At 45.8% G+C, this 23,145-nt stretch overlaps 1 protein-coding gene across 4 annotated transcripts in view; it reads right to left on the bottom strand.

Annotated features, from left to right (window-relative positions):
• dbn1 (drebrin 1) overlaps nt 1–23,145 on the bottom strand; it is a 48,626-nt gene that overhangs the window by 12,126 nt on the left and 13,355 nt on the right. The gene's annotated exons all lie outside the window — the stretch shown is intronic.

Below are 23,145 nucleotides of genomic sequence, written 5' to 3'. Positions count from 1 at the left end.
CCTCTGGAACCTTCAGGAACAGGTCATAATCCAGGGCCTCTGAAATGAAGAACTTTACTAGAGACCGAGAGCCAGAGTGTGACGCCGAGTTCAGACGAGGAACCAGCACCACCTGAGAAACACAAACCAGTTCTGACCAGGGGACAGAACCAACACGAGTCCCAGAACAGAACCAGATGTTCCTGAATGAGCCTCAAGCACGAGAGGATCTTTGAAACCAGACGTAAGGAGGACGATGGGAGAACGTTGAGGACGCAGGTGAGAAGAGAGAGAGAGAGGTTTGAGAGGAAGGGGTGACTCGACAGAAAACATGGAGGGAGGTCAGCGGGGGGGCAGGGGGAGGGGCTTCAGGCTGAGACATGAGGTCATCTGGTAATCCCCCCCCCCACACACACACACACACACAGAGGCTGTGGCTCAAGTGGCCGTCGTTCCTCCAGTGGTTGGTTTGATTCCCCAGTCGGGAAAATGATCTGGTGTAAGAAGCCGCTGTGATAATCCCATATTAAAAATCTACTACTACTACTTATATTTATACTATAACGACAACCACTCAGTCACTTGTATTAGTTTAATGACAGCTGCAGCAGCAGCATCACAACACACCAACAGAATCAGGAGATAAAGACGACAGATAATGAAAACTCCAGAGAAAAGAGGAGGAGAAGAAAAAGAGGAAGTGTTTAGGCTGAGTGGAGAGAGAGAGAGAGAGAGAGAGAGAGAGAGAGAGCTGGGGTGATGCTCACTTACTCACTTCAGTCTCTATAAATAATTCTCTTTAAAGCAGACAGCTGTTTATTATTCATATAAAACCTCCGTGACCTAGAAACAGCTGTGTGTGTGTGTGTGTGTGTGTGTGTGAGTGTGTGTGTCAGTGTGAGTGAGTGGTTGTGCATGTGTGTGTGAAGGGGTGAAAAAGACAGAAGGAAGGAAGAGAAATAAAAGATGGAGGAGCGTGATGATGACGAGGTTTGAGGTCCGAGGAAGAAATGACACGAAAGAGGAAACGATGAATAAAAAGGAAGAGGAAGAGGAGGAAGAGGAGGAAGAGGAGGAGGGAGCGATGAAGAACAGACTGTCGGCAGGAGAATTAAAGACGAAGAGTAACGATGACAGACTGAAACTCAGATAATCAACTAATCAGGAGGTGTGAAGACAAGCCTCTTCTGTCCAATCAGGACGCAGCTCCTCATGAATATGCAGATGAAGGCGTAGTTAATACATCCTGACGGACACACACACACACACACACACACACACACACACACACACACACACACACACACACACACACACACACACACACACACACACACACACACACACACACACACACACACACACACACACACACACACACACACACACACACACACACACACACACAGTGTCTCAGTTATTTCAAACTAAAAACCCAAAATCTGTAACTAGAACCAACAGGAAACTGACGGAGTGGATTTGAAAGTTTGATTTACTAACAGCCCAGATCTGAGGTCAGTTTAAATCCTGTTCAGAACCAGGATGTTGGAGCGAAGCAGATCCTGGATCTGTGCTCAGGAGCAGAAAGAGAAGAGCAGCATGAATATGAATCTGTCTGAGACGTGGACTCAGACAGATTCATGCTCGTTTCTGTTATTTTGTCCATCTCCTGATAGTGGGATCATCGCCGTGCCGACATACCACCCCCCCCCCCCCCACACACACACACACTGACAGCCCATGGGAAGGGTCACCATGGCAACCGGGCAACATCCCCCATCGTTATCTTCACAACAGCAGTTAGTGACCTGAGGGATGTTAGAGGAAGGAAGGGGGGGGGGCATCACAAATGCACACACAGAGACACACACACACAGAGACACACACACCTTTTAACCGCAGCGTTTGAGCCTGTGGCTGATGGGAGGAGGTGGATTTGATCTATTGTTTTATTTCTACATTTTACTGTTAGTTTGTTTTTATTCCATTTCATATTTTTATGATTTAAAGTGATCAAGTTGTATTTTATTTATGTTTAAGATCGTTGTTTTATAAACATAATTTATTTTTATTGTGTGTTTTCATCTCATATGTTTAATCATGTATTTGTCATTTAAAGCTAGAACATCTCAGTCGCCCCCTGGTGGCTGGCTGCAGAACAGTCCATAACCTGCCTCCTCTATGTCAGCAGATGGGACATTAACATACAACTCTGTCATTTCGGTAGTTCCTGTCAAGCTGATTGGTCGAGAGCTGATTGGTTCTCAGTCTCTGTTTATCTGCTGGAATGTGATGTTTAAAGAAACTGGACTTAATTCACCAAAGAGTGTGAACCAGCAGAAACAGAGAACTGGTTCTGAAGATGGAAACATCAACACTCATGTGTCTCTTCAGGATCTGCAGCCGAGGGAGAGGATGACTGGATCCTGCTCCAGCTGCTCGAGGGGGAAGGGGGGGGGGGGGGGGGGGGGACCACAGAGGACAGAGACAAAGACGAGTCAGCACTTTCCTCTGAGCTGAAGGGCAGTTTACCAGAGGAACCTGAACGCACCACGAGGTCGACTCTGTTCAGAGAGTGAAATGTAAAACGATTAGAAAAGTGATTTAGCATCAAACTGCAAAGACAAGGAGGTGTGTGTGTGTGAGAGTGTGTGTGTGTGTGTGTGTGTGTGTGTGTGTGAGATTGTGTTGAGTCGTGTCAGTAACTTGTTGCAGATGCAGATCGGAGCTTTGACTCAGAATCGACAGAAGCTGAAGTTTGATGTGAAACAGACGAAGCTGATCTGGATCCAGGAGCAGGAAGTTAATAAAAGGCCAAAGTGTAGAAACACTGGTTCTGGATCAGAGTCTGATCGAACGCAGACACGACGTCTGTTATCCGGAATCAGACTCTGCCCCCCCCCCCCCCCCCCCCCCCCCCGTTTCCCAACGGCCGGGGGGGAAGACAAACATGTGGGTTAGAGAGACAGACAGAACCGAGCGAGTGTAAATACAGACAGAAAGCAGCGAGGACAGACGCACGCAGACAGAGTGCATTCTGGGCCGGGTCCAACAGAACCGGGGGGGGGGGGGTTTAAGTGTGCTGGCTCTGACTGGTTTGTGGTCGGAGAACGGAGCGTGATCTACACACTGAGGAACGTTCACAGTGACTTCATGTGAAAGCAATGAGGCCGTCGGACACGAGGACAGAGGATTGTGGGTAAGTTTCAGGAAACAGGCGTCACAGCCATCTAGAGTCAAACAGACCATAAAGCACCGTGTGTAGGGGGGGGGGGGATACCACAGTGTGATGGACAGCTAGAACCATCCAATGGGCGCAGGGGTACGTGTCCCCCATCTCACAGTCAGGCTCCGCCCCCTGTCTTCCATATATGGTTCCTTCTGGGTTCAGAAAATCAAGATGGCGCCGGACACGATGTCAAACTGAGCCAATCAGCAGCTCACAAACCAACTTGTGACATATAAAGTCAAAACCATAGACGACGGTGGAAGAAGAAGAAAAAACTGTGTTCATTCTACTAGAGAAAGTTTCACAAAGGTTTTACTAGCCTTAAAAAGTTTTAAGATTCATTTAGACGAGAGAGAAAGTCGGGATCATTTAATGTAACGGAACCAGGAACCAGATCCTCACATCCACACGTTCAAGATGCTACAACATGAGTGTTAGGCCCAGAGATCGTAAATAAAGACGGACAGCGTCTCACTCCATTGGTCGAACATGCGTGTGGACAGAACATCGATATCACGTCGTCCATCTTTGTTTAGTCTGTTCAGTCACAAACATGAAGGTTCACATGCTGCTTCTGCTTCAGCTTGTTTCTGTTGAAATGAACTGAAGCTGGATTATATAAATATTACAAACAATGTTCTATTGTTTTCACAAACGCACACACACAGAGAGACAGACAAAGACACACACACACACAGAAAGACACAAACACACACAGAGACAGAGACATAGAATCACGTTATCTCACTCACACGCGACGATCAGACGATGATCGAGCGTTTTCAATGAGAATTTTTTATCTTGTGCAGAAGAAGCTTTTGTCCTGGAAACGATTGTTCTGAGCTTTGTCTGTGACTCGTCTGTGATTCTGCGTCTGCACACGTCCAGAGAAACGATTCAGCACCGACATGAAACACGAGTCTGAGTCTTGGTCCAGACTTCCCGACATGTCGTCCAATCACACGTCTCCGCTGCCGTCCTGCGCTCGCAGCTAATAACGTCTCCAGCAGATGGAAAGACGAGGAGTTATCTCTCTAAACCAGATGCTGCCGAGTCAGGGACATTACCGAGGACACATTTTCCATCAGGGCTCGAGAATCTGGTGAGAAACTCCTGTGAGTCTCTGAAGAGTGTGAATCAGCTGCTGCTCAGTTTGAAAGAGTCTGAAGAAGAAGAGAAGAAGAACTTCACAAACACAGCGACAGCTCACGTTTAAAGAATTATGATTTCTGAATCACGGACACAGAACTGCCCCGAGACAGAAAGAAGCCGAACAATAAAACAAAGAAGTTTCCTGGAGCTGCAACAAACTGAGTTCTGGAGAAACTTCTCCCTCCAACAAACCGACAGTTAAACATGTTTACGTCTCCTCCACAAACCAGAAGGAATCAAACAAAGAAGAAGTTGTAACTTTCACAAACAAAGTGAGACTGGGAGAAAAAGGAAATTACCTTCGTTCCCTAAATAACAACTTTCACTTCTTCTTTCAGGCTCCAGACTGAAAACCTCCCTGAGCAGACGGAGCTGAGACGTGTCTGTGGACAAACGGCCGGGATCAGGCCTGAGACGCTTGTCTCACTGTCTGTCCTCGTCAATTTGTTTTTGTTTTTTACAAAACAAGAGACAAATGAAATCCTTGCTGTGTCTGGAAGCTGCTCGTCCTTCAATCGCCCGAAAACAATACGTACAAACCACGCAAGGTCGTTTCAGGGCAGAAAAAAACAGTTTGACTTTCTTCTGAGAAAAGAACCGGATCCACAAGAATCCAGAACCTCTACTGCCCAGAAGGTTCTGAGTTTAATAACATCCACAAAGTTCATTAAGGGTCAGTTCAGTACTTTTCAAAGTTTTGTTTTTCATAGAAGTCGAACACAGCGTCTGTGGAGCGAGACATAAAGTTACAGACGGACGTCAGCAGAGTTTTGTTTTAGTTGCTCTGGACCCTGAAGGGGGACTCACACACACACAAAACACACAACACACAACCCACACACCCTCAAGCATCCTTTCCTTGGTCCTTGCACACTTTGGCCTAATCAGCTTTCTAGGGACGAGAACCAGAGTGTAGTATTGTATACAAGTGTGTGTGTGTGTGTGTGTGTGTGTGTGTGTGTGTGTGTGTGTGTGTGTGAGGACTCTGGTTTAACACAGACTCAGCAAGAGAGCTATCAGTGACACACACACACACAGCTCGAGCCTCGGGGACAGCAGTGAAGACGAGGGTTCATTATTCCAGAACCAGTCACTGATGAGTTCACTGTGACGTCTGGTTCAGATTCTGCTGCAGCCACGAGTTTCAGGAGAAGTTCAGGAAACTGCAGCAGTTTGATTCTGGAGAGAAGCTGAAGAGAAGCTGAAGAGAAGCTGGAGAGAAGCTGAAGAGAAGCTGGAGAGAAGCTGGAGAGAAGCTGGAGAGAAGCTGGAGAGAAGCTGGAGAGAAGCTGAGGAGAAGCTGAAGAGAAGCTGAAGAGAAGCTGAAGAGAAGCTGAAGAGAAGCTGGAGAGAAGCTCCAGAGAAGCTGAAGAGAAGCTGAAGAGAAGCTGAAGAGAAGCTGGAGAGAAGCTCCAGAGAAGCCGTTAGCAGGAGGAAACACGGACTGAGGAGAACATGTGAAGTCCATGTCCTCCTGCCTCTGGTTCACACCGGGTCAGAATCAACAAACTTTCTGTTCAGAGAAAAGTACGTTTGCCTGTTTGTTTTCAGCCCCCCCCCACACCTCGCTCGTCCAAACATCCCCTGCTCTCTCTCCTGTTTACACTCGTCCTCCGCTCACATGGCAACGGCTCAGCATTGTGCTGGACGCTGTGTTGGTCGGCGCTGCGCTCTGATTGGTGCAGAGCGGGCCGAGGCTCAACGGCCACAGGAAGTCCATTGTGTCCCTGTCGGGCGCACAAAGCCCGGTGTGAAGGAGTCCAGCAGGAAGGAGCCGCCGACCACACAGCAACAGGAAGTGACTTCATGTTTATGGTGATTCTGGTTCCTTATGATTGTATCTGGAGAAAATCTAATGATAATCATCATTCAACTGTTTCTACTGCATAGAGATCTTATACTTCAAAATGTGTGTGTGTGTGTGTGTGTGTGTGTGTGTGTGTGTGTGTGAAAGCGATGAAACAGACTGGATAAAAAGACTGAATAATCCCCCCCCCTCCCACCACCACCAACAAACCAATCAGAGTCAAGTACAGGTAGACTCCGCCCACGTAGGTGTACATATGTCAGAATTCTTTAGTCCCTGAATCACAACGTAGAACCAGAACTAACAGATCAGATGAAAACTTCAGATCAGGAAACAACCAACAGAAAATACAGTGTGTGTTCATTCAGCTGCTCCTCAGGCAGCACCTCCAACACACACACACACACACAGACACACACAGACACACACAGACACACACACCTCTGTGATGTTGGCTCGGTCTCTCGGCCAACAAGGCTTTCATCCTGCCTCCATCTCTCTCTCTCTCTTTCTCTCTCCATTTCAAACACACACTCCATTTGCCTGCTCCACCTCCCTCGTCCTCTCTCTCTCTCTCTTCATCTAATTTCCGGTGTGAATGTGAGGACGGACGGCAAAGTGCCAAAGTGACCCACACACCACAACATCAAACACACAGGCACACAGACACACACCCTGAATGTGAAGTAGGTCATAGGACATGTGGATGAACACGCTCCCACGCCGCAGAGAGAAGAGCGAATTCAAACACATGTGAATTAACATGTTCATCAGGTTTATCTGGAGCGAGAGGAGAACAGCTGATCCCCCCCCACACACACACACACCATGAAGGTTCAACACTCAGGAATTAATACCTGCCCAGTTTTAAAGACTCTAAACAACTGTGATCCATGACCTCCGGCTTCGAGCACGTGCAGGGGGCGTGTTCCCAGCTGATCAGCTTCCTGATGTGACACTGAACTGATCTGAGGACAGTGGACACACGTCCGTCACAGCTGGTTTGTGTGTTTCATGTGTCGGACGGTCCCGGTGGATCCATCATGTGACTGCTGCTGCACCAACGAGAAGTCGACTCCGTGCAAACACCCACTGAGATGATGTCATGCTCCAGAGAGCCACTGCTACCCACACATACACACACACACACACACACACACACACACACACACACACACACACACACACACACACACACACACACACACACACACACACACACACACACACACACACACACACACACACACACACACACACACACACACACACACACACACACACACACACACACACACACACAGCCTATAACCTCAGAAGTTGCCATGAGGAAAATAAAGTCGTTTTTTCTCTGACACAGTGAACGAGATTCCAGAAAGTTTACAGACAGAGATGAGATCAGCTGAACAATAAACTGTGTGTGTGTGTGTGTGTGTGTCTCTCTCTGTGTGTGTGTGTCTTTGTGTGTCTCTCTGTGTGTCTGTGTGTGTACATTCCTGCTGGACTGTTTGATTTGTGAGATTTGTCCTATTTGCCAGAATGAAATGTCTGGTATCCTGTGGGAAATCTTCTCGCTGCATGAACACGGAGTGACGAATGGAAATTTAAGAGCAAACTAAACGTTCTGTTGACGGTGAGAGTGCAAGAGAGAAAGAGAGAGAGAGAGAGAGAGAGAGAGAGAGAAAGAACGAGTGAAAGAGAGAGAGAGAATGTTGGACAAAGGAAACGGTCGTTTCAAGGGACTTTTGGGAAGAATCTTCACGAAGCTCAAATCTTATCTTTCAAAATCTTTAACAAATGACATATAAATAAACACACAAATACGACGAGTACTAGAGCCACTATATTATTATAGTGTTATTTCATTATTTTAAATATCTGATATTATGAGAATTAAGATCTAACGTGAGAAAAACTTGTGAATAAAAATGGTAAATTAATAACTATAGAGTCGTACTACTACAAGAAAAACTCTTTATATTACAAGAATAATTGTAATATTTCAGAATAAAGTGGTAGAACTGTGAGATTATCATCATTATTATTATTATTCATCATAGTGATGTAATAATGTTCAGATAAAACCTGTGTTTTAAATAAAAGCATCTGGACGGTTTTATGATAAAAAACGATGGAAACCTGTACTCACTGTATCTGTCTGCAGGTAGAACACAGTGTGTGTGTGTGTGTGTGTGTGTGTGTGTGTGTGTGTGTGTGTGTGTGTGTGTGTCTGTGTGTGTGTGTGAGTGGGAGGCAGCTACATATGGAAACAGCAGAGGTGGAATGTTTCTTCTGTTCTAACAGGATTGCTCTCTCCCTCTTCAGGCTCTGGTTGAACAGACGCACCTGAGCTGTTTGAGAATCAACATCATTATTAATGTGTTTGAGAATCATGTTTCATCTTCATGCATCCGTCCTCATTCCATCTTCACTCCTCACACACGAGCTCTGTTCTGATCTCAGACTCTAACACAGGAGCTGATCTGTCCTCGGAGCTCAGGGTTTTCAAACTTGAAGCTGATCCCAGTTCAGATTAAAAACATCAACAGGGATCTCTGAGGAAGTTTCAGGATTTAGGTCTCGACTCAAACTTAAGTGTTTTTTAATGTCTGACCTTATTCTGACTTTTTCTACACGTCAACAAATCCCATGAAACTCACAAAGAGTTGGTTTGTCTTTTAAAACTCTCTGAACTCAAACAACACATTCATTTTTAAATCATGAACAGATTCTTTATTAGGTCGTTGTTTTGGTTTTTGATTCCAACTTGTTGTTGTGGGATGCAGTTCCTCTAACAGCCACTAGATGTATTTAAATGAGTTTTTCCTTCTGTTAATTGTGACGTGAAAGGAAAATTACAAGAAACAAGTTACCTCAGTTAAATATGTTTGTGTGTGTCTGTGTGTGGTTGTGTTTGTGTGTGTGTTTGTGTGTCGACTGGCAGAGACGCGAGGTGGGTGTAAACTATTTTTGTCCACTAGCTGATAAGATGGCAGCAAATGAGCCAAAAACATGTTTTATCTTTTCATGTGTTTCTCACAGATTCAACATGTAAATATGATTTAATGAGAAAAAGAACAGAAATCTGATCGAGGTGTTCGCTCGTCTTCACGTCGTCCTGAAGAGATTCACACGGTGAAGAGCTGTAATTAAACTGAGGAGCTGTGACACTGACACACACACACACACACACACACAGACACACACACACTGAGATGGGCAGCACCACCTGCTTCACCCTCTCTCTAATTACCGGGCTCAGCTGGAGTTCATCTGCTCGACCTCGAGGTGCGAGAGCGACTTTGTCTCATTAGTCATTTAAGTAAAGTTCCTTTTGAATGTGAACTGGTTCAATTCACCGGTGGAGACTGGAGACCATCAAACCATTAGCCCCTCCCCCCTCTCTTTACAGCCGAGTGCAGGTCATTGATTGGCCGTATCGATTCACGCCTCCCGTTTAACTCAGTTATGGTTGTTTATGGTTCGACCGCCGCTGCAGAGAAGAACAACAGAGACCAGCTGAGGAGAGGACGCCATCATCAGATCGAGACCCGAGGCCGAGAGGCTGTAACATTCGAGTTTAACACCCGGTTGTTCTGCACATGGGGGTCGAACCCGGATCATAGAGAAACGTAGAGGTTCACATCTGGATCTCCTCTGTTATGAAAAGAGTAGAACTCATCTGCAGAGAGGAAGCAGCTCCGTGTGAATGTCTCTGGATTCAGGAGAGGTCCTGGAAGCTCCTGTGGGAGTGATGTGGAGGTTTCCCAGTACCTCGTCCACACAGGGTCGATTTCTCTTTCTTTGTGTCCCATCTATTTTCTACAGACCCCCCCCCCCCCCCCCCATCAGTGGACTGGACCTTTAAGAATCGGCTCCTCCTGGAGATAATCAACACGCCTGCCGCCTCCAAAGCCACAGACGTGTCCACTGGTTCGATACCACTTCAACACCAAGCTCTCTAAGTCCCTGCAGGACGGACGCTCGGAGCCAATGAGGACAACGTCTCCGAGCAGAGAGCAGCAGGAAGGACTTCAGATCTGTGAGAAGTGTTCGACCTCCGCAGAGAGCTGAAGGCTCAGGTGTGAAAGAAACAGCGTGAAGCCGAATGGAAGGAGTGTTGGTGGAAAGGTCAGAGGCTGGAGTGAGACTCACAACCGTCTGAGAAACTCAACAATCACATCATCGAGTGCAGAGTCTGAGACGTGTCAAAGCTCCTTCACGTCCAGACACTTCACCCACGCATGTTCAGAGATCAGCCCACAGCTCAGGACTCCGGGTTCTGAGACCACGCTGTGAAATACTCCACTACCACTGAGAGACAACAAGATCATGAGATGAACTATTCCAGTTTGATTCTTTTCATATAGGACTGAAACCAAAGATTCATTTTAATCACTGCTGATCATTGAGATACAAACATCTATTTTAAATCTGTTTTAAATCGGTTTCCTTCAAATGAAGAAACGAACTGAAAACCTTTGAATCCAAAGTATTTAGTTTCAAGATTAGAAGTGAGAAGCTGATCATCAGATCTGAGAACAGCATCGAGTTTCACTCTCTATTAACTAAACCTTTTTCTTTTCATCTGAAAATCTCATCATCACCTCGTCTGGAGGATTTATGATTTTCTCCCTCTTCTCTTTTTAACCCATCACATTTCTGCTCAGGGGAAATTTGAAAACTCTCATTGTTGCTGTAGCTCACATGAAACATTCGTGTCACACAGAGTTTCTGTTCCACAGCCTGAGTTTGACTGGTATACTGGTTTTCACCTTCAGATCAGACTCAGATCTACATGCGTGTTAAAGCACAGACGTGTTACATGTTCTTACCTGAGAGATCAGACGGCAGCGCAGGAAGAAGGACACATGGAAGAGAGAAAGAGAAAAGAACGAGATTATTAATGAAACAAGTCATTGCTTTATTTTCCATGTTCACTGTTGTATTGATTGATTGACAGGTTGTGATGTGACAGCTCCAAACTGAACGGAAACACGAAACTCCACATTGAACCAAGACGAGCGCTGCAGAGAAGGATTCACTAATGTGATCATTAAAGATCCATCTTCATTTCACCAGAGACTTTGGTTCCAGGGACGATTTGTCCAGTTCAGTCCGGACTGAAATATCTCACCAGGATTTAATATAAACAATCATGGTCCCCAGGAGATGAATCCCTGTGTACCTCTGTTCTGATATGGTGTTCATATGTTGGGTTTTCACTGAAACATCCACCAAATGTTATACAACCCCCCCCCCCCACCACCACTTTCCACCAACTCTCTCACACTCAAATCATCCGTCCTCTAAAAACACCGGATTATTTTATCAAGGTCCAGGAACGATTCTGTGAAATCTGTGAAAACAACGTCTCATAATGTCAAAGAGATTAGAAACTGATCCAGGATCCGTCGCCCGATCTGCACCAGAATGTAAAGAGTTCGGACTCAAACCACATCCGTCCAGCGAGTTCAGAGATTCTCCGTACGACAGATGAACAAACAAACCAACAGAGGTGAAAACATCGTCTCCTGAAGTGCATCCAGACGCATGGAGGTGGATCTCAGTCTGATTCCTGTGAGCACCGAGGCGTCAAACTGTCCGAGTCACGTCTCTGATGGTTTAACTGTGTAAACAATTACTATCATGAGTCTCACAACTCAGTAGTTCATATTTTAGAGTGTAAACGAGTGAATAGAAGCGGCTGAGACTCTTACTCTCGATGAGAAGAACAAAAGCTGATTTCAGATACTTTAATCTTTGAGTGGCTCCGCCCACTCGCTGCTCTGTGGCTAAAGGATCCGCCCACATTGACTCCCGGAGCCAGAGCAGCTTATTTCAGATTTCCCAGAGGAGCGAGCGGCTGCTTCACGCCGGCTCCATGAAACTGGTCTTCAGAGCGGAAGAGTCACGTGACGCTTCTGTTCTTCTTCGTCTGTTTCTTCAGGACGACTTGAGGCGTCTTGTTTTCAGTCTGTCCGTGAATCCAACGCTCGTGAAAACCTCGAGACAGTTTCCTCAAACGTTCACTTGGATTTAAGTCTGGAGTTCAGATCGTAGTGGTCAGAGGTCAAAGGTTACGTGGGACCGTGAACACAACATCAGATTAATACTCGTGTGTTGTACAAACAGTTCTTCTTCACGTACGATCCTGCAGCTAGGAGTCCTTCATCCAGACTGTTTGTGTCACAGCCTCATCCAGGTCCATTCACACCCCCGAGCTGCCAACACGGGCACGCTCGCCGACCAGCTGCCATTGTCCGACCCGTCTGATCCGCCTTCCAGGGAAATCATGCTCATCACTTCACAACCAATAGAAACGACTAATCCTCACATCAGAGCAGCAGCCTTTTCTACTACGAGGCATTTTGTGTGTTCTCCTCAGTCGAGCTCTTATCAGCGCGTCGAGGAAATCATTCCTGTCAGCAGAGGGAGGAAACCCGGCTGTTCCCCCGGCAGGGCGGAGCTCAGCCGATTAGAGCGAGCGAGTCGGCGACCAGGAGAATGTGTGTCGAGATGTTTTTAGCTGGAGCACAAAGCGTGAGTCAGAGAAACCTCGGCCTGCTGGGACATCACGTCTGCAGACACAGATACGAGGATGGAGGGATGGACGGGGGGGGGTCTCCCTCCACCGTCAGCCTCGGTGAAACCCGGCTCTCGCCTCCCAGCCGCAGCATCTGATGGAGGAAGAGGTATTTTGGTCTCATGGTAGATTAGAGGCAGCGCTCGGTGCCAGGACGCCACATGGGTCCCAGCAGACAGATGGACACGCTCTGTTCTTCATGAGGACACGGGCCAGAGCCTGTTTGTTTTCTTGTGTCTCTAAGTGTTGTCAGTGACGAGGAGTAATGGCGGCGGCTGGCTGGAGGCCAACGGGACGGGAAGCTGCACCGCCTGCTCAAGAGCACTACGGCAGCACGCAACCACGCCAGGGCCAAGATCAGGGTATCGAACTCTGCTCATCACATTCCTGTTCCTTGTTCTGTCCAACCTCCTCCTCTTCACAGCCACAGGGACGTGATGAAGAGGAAAAGAAGGTAAAAGTCTGAAACAGCTGATGGTCTGCATAGAAGCAAATCCCTTCTATGCATTCACTTAAATATATTTTAATGTGAGAGACAATTTGTCGTGAACTATAAAAGATATTTCCCTGAGGTCACAGCGTGAATTCATGTCTGAGACTTCACTTCAGAGAACAAGTCATAAATGAATCAGTAACTTTATCCAGAGTCAGTTTCTGTACGACTTCATGTCGCCTCATTAAATGAAGTTGTATAAAAGACGTAATGACATTTTTTCCAACCACACAAACATCTGCAGCCGATGACTTTAGTCTGAGTGACTCTGCAGAAACCAGGACGCTGGACGGAGGTGAGATCACATAGGGTCAACTCTGCTGCTCCCCTTAACCCTAACCCTGACCCTGACCCTTACCCTAACCCTGACCCTTACCTTAACCCTAACCCTAACCCTGACCCTTACCCTAACCCTGACCCTTACCTTAACCCTGACCCTGACCCTTACCCTAACCCTGACCCTTACCCTGACCCTTACCTTAACCCTGACCCTAACCCTGAAGCTTGGTCTCTCTGAGAGGACTCATCCCCACAGAGATGGAATCAGCAGCAGATGGACGATAAGAGAGGAGCTTCACGTCATGTTCTCCTGCAGCTCATAAATAAACATACAAGTCAAAGACATATCTTCAGACATCTGTTCTACATCAAACATCATATTTCACTGACAAACTGCAGAGCTCACGTTGTTCTGTAACTCAGCAGCAAATCTAATCCAATGATATTCTACCACTGAATGTCTGTCAACATGTTAATTATTCATGTGTGTGTCGCTCTGTGTCTCTCACACTGTTATAATCTGGCTTTAGCACCTTTGTGTCTCAGTGGGAGTGAGACACAAATAGATTGTGTGACTCGATCTGTTGTGTTGCCGCAGCTCCAGGTGAAAACCAACACAACCAAACAGGAGCAGTTCCACAGCTTCACTGGATTTCTGCAGGTTCGTGTTCACCTTCATTTTGATTATCACCAAACAACAGATCTGTTCGATGCTTCACTGACGAGACTTACAAAATAAATGTGTTATCTTTCCCTGTTTTACGTGATGAGGAAATTAAACCAGCATCAGCAACAATGTCACCTCCTTCCTCCAAGAGTTAGACAATCTTTTGGATGTTTCTTTGGTGCTTAGCCAAGATGGCGACTGTTGAAAATGAGGAACGTTCAGCGTTTCACACACTTATTATTTTATTTTTGACGAGCGTTTCAGGGGAGAAATATTTGAACCTCGAATGTTGAATTTTCTCAACAGTCTAGTGGCCATTAGAGGAACTGCACGTTTCAGTCCCAGAGAGGAAGTGAAAGTGAGACACAGAAGAAGAGACAAACGTCCTCTTCTCTTCCAGCACACTGGTTTTCTATCACAGGTGTCGTCCTGCAGGTTATTTCCGTCCTGCTCTGGATATCTATAGCCTCGGTTCTGAAGCATCTGTCACAGCTGCTGCTCCGTCAGCTTCTCTATTATTTACACAGACGTTTGCATTTGAGCTTTTTCACTGATGCACTCACTTCTAGAGGATTTTACTACTTTGAGAAACAAGCTGCAGCTTTTGTTCTTTATCGTATTGTAGATTTTTTAAAACACAATCGTTAGGTTTGAGCGGAGCGGCAGAAAACCGACTGCTGTGATTTCTGAGTGGTTCATGTGGGAGTGAAGATGTGTGGGAGCAGGAATAAGAGAAATTAAAGCTCAGAGGTCTTTGTTCTACTTCAGGTTAATAGAACGAGCTGATGAAACAGGAGGATGAATTATCTGTTAGTGTGAAGGTGAGAAAACAAGGAAACACAAACAAGTACAAGGAAAACTCTAAATATTCAGATCTTTCTAAAAAAAACTCTTTCCTTTCTATTGTGATTCAATAATCACCCAAATTAGGATCCATCGAGTTCATCTTTATTTCTGTGAATGAAGCCAGGTCAATTAAAACTCGTAATATGATGATGTTCAACTTTTATGTGAAAGAGTGTTTGTTCAAATCAAAGATCATCAGAAGATAAAGCTGTCGTGATGGTTCGTTCCAGCTCAGATGCACAAAGCGTTTGGAATCGCTCTTTGAAACGCTGCCGATTCTGTATCTGTTCATTCTGATGCAGAAAATCAGGCACAAACTGTTCCAAAGCTTCATATTTTACATAATAGCTTTTCCCTGCAGCTCGGTGCTTTTGCCAAAAAATAAATAAAAGACATAATCCACCTCTGAGGATGTGGGAGACGTTGTGCCAGCGAGCCGAGAACATGAAACCACACATGAGAACAGTGTCAACCTCCTCATCTGAAGCTCGGGAAGAACAGAATCTGAATATTCACCAAATGTCAAACTCTTCACTCTAATGTTGAGTTCAATGTTTGAAAGTAGAAGCAGCCGAGAAAGGAAGTGAAGGAACAAAGGTCAGGAAGTCAGAAGGATGTCCCTGATCCGTCCTGGTTCTGCTCAGTCTGGTTCTGCTCAGTCTGGTTCTGCTCAGTCTGGTTCGGCACAGTCTGGTTCAGCTCAGTCTGGTTCGGCTCAGTCTGGTTCTGCTCAGTCTGGTTCTGCTCAGTCTGGTTCTGCTCAGTCTGGTTCTGCTCAGTCTGGTTCTGCTCAGTCTGGTTCGGCTCAGTCCAGTGAAACACTCATCCAGTCGTTTCTCAGATTTAAATAGTTTGTTAATGTGATTAAGTCCCAGCAGGGAGATAATTACAGAGGAGAATCAGAGGACACCAAAGGTCACCGCCATTGATTCTCTTTTCACCCGAAGGCGTCTCATTGGACGGACACTTGGTCAAATGAGCAGGATGAGAGATGGAGTCGAGGCCCCTGAGATCGTGAGGCAGGGACCTGTGGGCGGGGTCACTCGTCATCACTGCTGTACAGGAAGTGACACGCTGACAGCTGAGGTGGCCTCCGACCAGAGAGCAGGAAGAGGAAAGAGCAGATTCCTAAAGATATTAAAGATTCCAGGATCTGCTCCAAAATGTAAAACTTCTCCTCTGTCCTTCCTCCAAGTTAATGGAAATCTGTCGTGTGGTGAAAACCAGCCAGTGGTGAAAACCTCGAGTCCAGAAACACGACTTCCTTCACCTCAATGATATTCACTGAGTATTTTCTCCTCAGCAGACGTCCTCTCAGCTTCTGTCCAGTGTCTCTGATGTTGGCGTTCAGCGGCTGTGGGGGGGGGACGCCGGGCCCAGAACCCGCCGGCGCCCAGATGGTCGGGGACGGATGTGTGAAGCGTGAAAGGAGTATGACAGAAGTACAGACCAAGAATCCGATGGTCTTCTTTCTCCCTGGCTGCTCTGGAAGTGTCTGTGAACCTCCTGCCAACATCCACACGGCCCTGGTGTTCTGCTCTACAAAATGGAGCCGACAGATTAATACTAAATAAAACATTAAGAGTGAACAGAGCCACAGATCCGTCTCCTCCAGTCGGTGCATTCAGCTGCTTCATGTTCAAACAGCCACGAGGCATCGAACCTCCGGGGCCACACGGAGCTGAGGAGCTGCAGGAGTGTTCCTCTGCACACCAGCAGCTAAACCAAGGTAAATACCTATATGGATATAATGAGGAGTGGGGGTGGGACCTGAATCAGAGCTCGAGGACACGCCCACCTACACCTGCCACCTGCACCCATTGGACGGTACAAGCTGTCAATCACACTGTAGTATAAGGGGAGGCACATTCACGAATGTCGCTCTAATGCACAGATTCTGAGTGACAGGTTCACTGTCTGTGTGGACGGTAAAAACTTTATGGACGACAGCGAGAAAAACACGTCGCTAATAAACTGAAGAAGATAAAACGATTCATCACTGGAGAGAAACACAGAGCGACAGGTCCTCTTCTGTCTACTGATGAAAACATCTCACTCAGCCAAGATGGCCGACGCCACAGAGCATCAGGTCAGTGATGAACTGAGTTTCAGACACATGAAGACACACAAAGACACATGAAGACACACAAAGACACACAAAGACACACAAAGACACACAAAGACACATGAAGACACACAAAGACACATGAAGACACATGAAGACACATGAAGACACATGAAGACACATGAAGACACACAAAGACACACGAAGACACATGAAGACACACAAAGACACACAAAGACACACAAAGACACATGAAGACACACAAAGACACATGAAGACACATGAAGACACAAAGACACATGAAGACACATGAAGACACACAAAGATACACAAAGACACACAAAGACACACAAAGACACATGAAGACACACAAAGACACACAAAGACACACAAAGACACATGAAGACACACAAAGACACATGAAGACACATGAAGAGTAAAGAGCTGAACAAGCTACTTGTATCCAGGCAGAGAGAAAGTGTGAGGGAACTACCCACAATGCCCCTGTGTACTCTGCCACTCTGACGCACATACACACACACTCCCCCCACACACACACACACACAGATACACTCTCTAATAAGGCAGAGTGCTTAACTCAGCAAACTGCAGGCGAAGCTGCTGTCACTCACGTTCCTCTCTCGACTCAACCTTTGGTTTTCCAGTATTTTCTGTTTCTGAGATGAAGAATGTTTATGAGACTGAATCATAAACTTATTAAACGTCTGTTTTACTCATATCAAACAGTTTTCAAAAGTTCTCCCAGTTTTAAATATGGTCACGACTTCCTCAGGAGGTTGATGTGGAGTTTAGGTCTGAACACCAGCAGCTGGAAACAGATGTTTCCATCGAGGCTTCATTCTTTAAGGATTAAAACACGTCTTTGCTTCCTCAGACATGAGCTGGACTCTCGTCTGTCCCCAGGGGGACACGTCTTTCTGATCATGACTATGAAAAGTTTTCAAGTAAGAACAGAACTTTGGGAACTCACTTTATCAACATGAACATTATAAAAGGTAAATTTGGATCCTTGGTCGTTACTTTGATGACTCAGACCTCGTTGAGCTGAACATTAGATCCACGGTCGGTTAATAACACATGAGTTCGGTGACTCAGTCTGGAGCCTAATGACTGGATGAAGTTTAAATAACAGCATGTACGTGTGTAAGACCGATACGAGTCCAAGCTAATGCCCAACACCTGCTGTGGTTGGTTGTTTTCCTGGCGGGACTTTCTGTTTCTTCCATCTCTCCATCAGATCCCTGTGGGATCGTGTTGGGTGGTTCTGGCTCCAGAATCAAAGTGTGGGTCTGGCAGCAGCTCGGCCATGAGCAGGAAAGCAGCCGAGTTCTCCCTGATATCAGATAGACAATCCTCTGTGCTGCGCTCCACTGAAAACCACAAGTACAACAGGAAAACACAAACGGCTGCGAGCAGAACGCAGGAACCAGGTTCTCACCACATTCAGTCCAAACTGTGAGCTGAGGTTCTAAAGCTCCTCCGGACGACAGGGAGATAAACAGCAGGCAGCTGGAGGCGGTCGGGTTGAACTGCAGCCGGGTTCTTTACTGTGAACAGCTCCACAGACACCATCACACAGAGCGTCAAGGAAATCCATCAAAACACGCAGCTGTCAATCAAGCTCAGGTTCTGACTGCAGGAGAGCGAATGGATCAAAACTCAACGTCTGGAATCGTCAACAGAGAAAATATAAAACTTGAATCTTCCAGTTTTCTTTCACTTTCATTCTCCATCGTTACATAAACTAACAGGAAGGTTTCAGGCCTTTTTAATAATGTAGTACTTTACTGTTTGGATATATAATTTATTAGAGAAAGAAACTGTAACAACACTCGACCTAGAAAAGAAAACTAGATTTTATAAGAACATTCGATTTAGGATTTACTGTTAATATTTTGCACATTAGGCTGTTATAACATGTTTGTACCTGAGGTGTCACTAGTGAGCACTTCTCTTTATGACATCTCATCAGTGTCAGTGTGTTACCAGATTCTACCGAACGGATTCACATGAAACTTTGTGGAGGGACGACGCCTGAACCAATAAAGAACAAATTACAAGCAGAGCTGGAAAACTGGCTGAATGCAAGAATTCCTCCCTGAATCTGAATCCTTTCAAATTCACTTTTGGATCTTTTTAAGTAGTTTGATGAAACGACTTCTGACCGAATGTTTTAGCATCTTTCAGTAAAACACCACAAGAACAATAATGTTCTTCTTCTAAAGAAAGTGTTGATTTATTTTGTTATTGTGCTGCTGAGACGACATCAGGTCTTAGATTAGACAGATTTCTGATGACAGGTGCTCTGCCTTTGGTTTCGCTCTTGTCCTGATTTGGATTTTCCGGCTCCAGGAAACAAGAACTCATGAGGTTCTGCAGTTTGTGGCCTGAACGGAGCTTCTACCTCAAACGCTGCGTTTCTCATCTCCACCACAGAGAGGATATTTTCCTCTCTGCATTCCTTCTGTCTTTCTTACCGTCAGTTTTCAGGAGTGACGGTGACTAAAGCTCGTCTCAGCCTCTCGTCCTCGGGGGCTCCGAGCAGAAGCTTTCACCCCCGCTGGGATCGGGGGGGGCTTGTTCAGCCAAATCCTTCACTGCAGACACATGCCTGCCATCCAAATCCCCCGTTTAATACCCGGACAGGAAGGACTAATGGAGACGGGTGAGGAGGGAGGCCCCCCCCCCAGAAACCCACAAGAATACACTGAGCTTTTGGCAAAACACCTGAGCAACCAATTATCTCAAGAACCCATGAAAAGAAAAATACTAACAACAAATACATGTTTTAAATGTATATATACAGTCACTATATACAGACCACAGCACTGTGAGAACCTCCTCTTATCTAGATATGATGCAGGTACATTTAAAAATGATGTCACATGTTAATAAGTGTATATTAATGACAGAAGTGTGTGTCTGTATGGACGGAGGTGTTAATGTTCCAGACACATAGAGTCTGAATCCACCGAGAACCAGGAAAAACCTTCAAAGGCTCAAACAAGAGAACCGACCATCAAAGACACACACGCACTTGCACGCGCACACACACGCACACACACTCAGTGGGTTTATCGTCCACCTGAGGCGTCAGTAAACACAGAGTCTGTTTCTCGACATGAGCAGAAACCATCGAGCTGCAGGCACAAAACAACAAGAGCAGTGAAACACAAACATGTTTCTCCTGAATCCCGGCGTTCGATTCCCGATCAGTCAAATAGATTCAGATTCAAATCAGACGCCAACGCGAGGAGCTACTTTACCCTTCAAACCAGAGTCGTACAGTTCAACACAGCTAACTGATAATTCACGAGTCGTGTCAGTCAGTCAGTTCTGCTCCAGCAGAACAGACGACTTGGGATCAGCTGTGTGGACGCACAAAGACACAAATCAGTCCAGTCTCAGGGAATCTGGCTCTAAGTCATAAACATATTTATACAAACTGCTTTGTAGTACTAGGTTTGTGGGGACCATGATGACTGTTTTCATTTATTTCATTTATTTTATTTACATAATGTTTGCTGAGCTACAGACGAGTAGCTGTCGGTTTTTTTTAATGAGACACATCATGTTTTCTGTTTCCTCTAGTTTGTTAAATTGTTTTTTTGTGAATGTAGAAGTTCTGTAAAATATGAAATCACAAAGTCTGTGTTGTGTTTAGTTTCTCTCCAGCACAGACGTCTCTTCCTCGTCAGTCGTCCAGACTTCACTTCCTCCCTGTTGTGATGTCACAGTGCTCACTATTTGCATAATGCCACGCCCACGCTCTGCTCTGACACGCCCCCTAACGAAGCCAGAGGCTGCGTTCAATCTCAAAATGTTTTGCAGCGTTTTTCCTCCAGTTTCCATTTTGAACATCAACTCAACGGTTTCAAAAGGTTGAACAAGGAGTCGCCTCCTTCCTGTTCTCACTCTTGGTTTCTGTCAGACAACCTTGACGTCACTGCTGCACTGCAGGCGTGTTCGGTTTAACAGCTTCCCTCATGGGCGGGCACCGTTCAACCCGGGTCATCGGATCACTCAACAGATCATGTTTTAGTTTGATGTCATTTTAATCCACGAAAAATTGAAAAAGTGGAACCGGACGTTACCGTGAATCAGACGAGAGATAAAACTGAATTTGTAGGAAACAGATTTGCCCGGAGAGAGCTGTGGTGACGAAGCATCGAGGAGTCCGAGATAAAAGAATGAAGATATTCTGTGTCTGAGAGGTCTGGGTAGCGTCCTCCTCTCTGATCTGTATCTGTCGAGTCTCCGGAGACGTTGAGAGCGTCTGCAGGGTTTTGTTTCCTGAGTGAAACCGGCCGGAGCGTCTCCTGCGTGTTGAGAATCGATTCAGTGGAGTCAGAACATCAGAGCCACTCACTGGACGCTGGCTGCTGACTCTTAATGGACACAGCTCCCAGTGAAGTCAAGCTGGGCTCAGCTGGGTGTGTGCCAGCATGCCCGCCGGGGCTTATGGGATTGAATGGAGAGAGACAGACGGAGAGAGAGAGAGAGAGAGAGAGAGAGAGAGAGAGAGAGAGAGAGAGAGAGAGAGAGAGAGAGAGTTTATGACACTGACATTTATATTTGACAGTGAAGGTGAACGGACATGAAAAGCTGCTTCGACCTGAATGAATCGAACTCCAGGTCAAAGGTCAGTAAAAAAAACGCTGTGATTTAAATGAACCAATCAAACTGGACGGATTCTCTCATCTGCAAAACAACTGATTCTTTAGAAGAACGACTCCACGTATGACCGACCCTGTTATTATGTTTTAAATGTACATGAATGTTAATATAGGGTAATCGATTTGGGCCAAATAATGAAACAATAGAGCAACAAACCTTCAGGGGACCACAAGGTAATGACAACAACTGCACAGCGTCAACAGCACAATCCAAAAAATGACAATATGAATATATGACGCCCACTAGTCAGAGATGATCGTTGAATTTTGAAAGCGTCAGAAGCCAAAAACATCAGCGGCCACTGGTGAACACTTTCTATTCGACTACATCTCAAACTGCTGCTTCTGAAATCTGACACATCTCCTTCAAACGCTGCACAATTCAATGACTTCACAAAGTGAAACAGTCGATAACACTCGGTTGTGAGTCTCTGTCCTGATCCCGGCTGCAGGGATTCATCATCGACAGGCATTTTGATAGTATTACCACATGTGGAGGAGAGCGGGCGAGAGAGATGATTATGTATGAGTCAAAGGAGAGAGAGAGAGAGAGAGTGAAGCACAGCGGAACTAAAGCACGGACTGTTTGCCTCCGTCTCCTCCACTCGCTGTAACCCACATACTGTAACCGAGCCTCGGCCCCACGCACCGCTGCACCGGGGGGGGGGGGGGGGGCTGAGGGAGGATAGAGCCGTCACATCTGCAGGAGGAGAAGAGACGGAGGAGAAGAGGAAGAGATCGTTTGTGTTCCTGCTTCACGTGGAGCAGGTGTCATGGCGTCCTGATGACGCTGCTCACAGATACATGTTTTAATTCTGTTATAAGACAAATAATTAGCTAAATGTAAATCTAGATCCTGGTGCTGCTGAAAAAAGAAACGCATGTTAAAACAATAAATTTAAACTTGATATATTCCGCCCTGTGATGTCATGTCTCCACCGACCAGCAGCGTCTGTCCTCAGAGGTTCACAATGATGTCGACAGAAACATAATGTAAATACATAAACGATAATAAAAGGTATTCAGCTATTTTTTCTAACATATATTGATAATTTGTTAAATATACTGTGTCTTTCAGGCTCGAGTTGTGTTATGTGGATCAACAACACAACTTTACACAAGATGGTGACGAGTCCCTTGAAAGCTGAAAGATTTGTTTTATTTATTTACTTTATCCTTTTTTCTTTACTTAGCAAGAAGTCGGAGCTGAGAAGTCGCTCAGATCAACAACTCTCACAAACTCCATGTTAAAGCCATTAAAATATTATATTTCCTGATTTTCTTTTCAATAAAAGACGACATATGAAGCAGCAGAACTCGTGAGTTTCATAAACCACCTGAGATC

This window comes from Platichthys flesus, chromosome 15, assembly GCF_949316205.1.
Source record: "Platichthys flesus chromosome 15, fPlaFle2.1, whole genome shotgun sequence".
Lineage (NCBI taxonomy): Eukaryota > Metazoa > Chordata > Actinopteri > Pleuronectiformes > Pleuronectidae > Platichthys > Platichthys flesus.
This window is presented reverse-complemented; position numbering and strand designations above follow the sequence as displayed.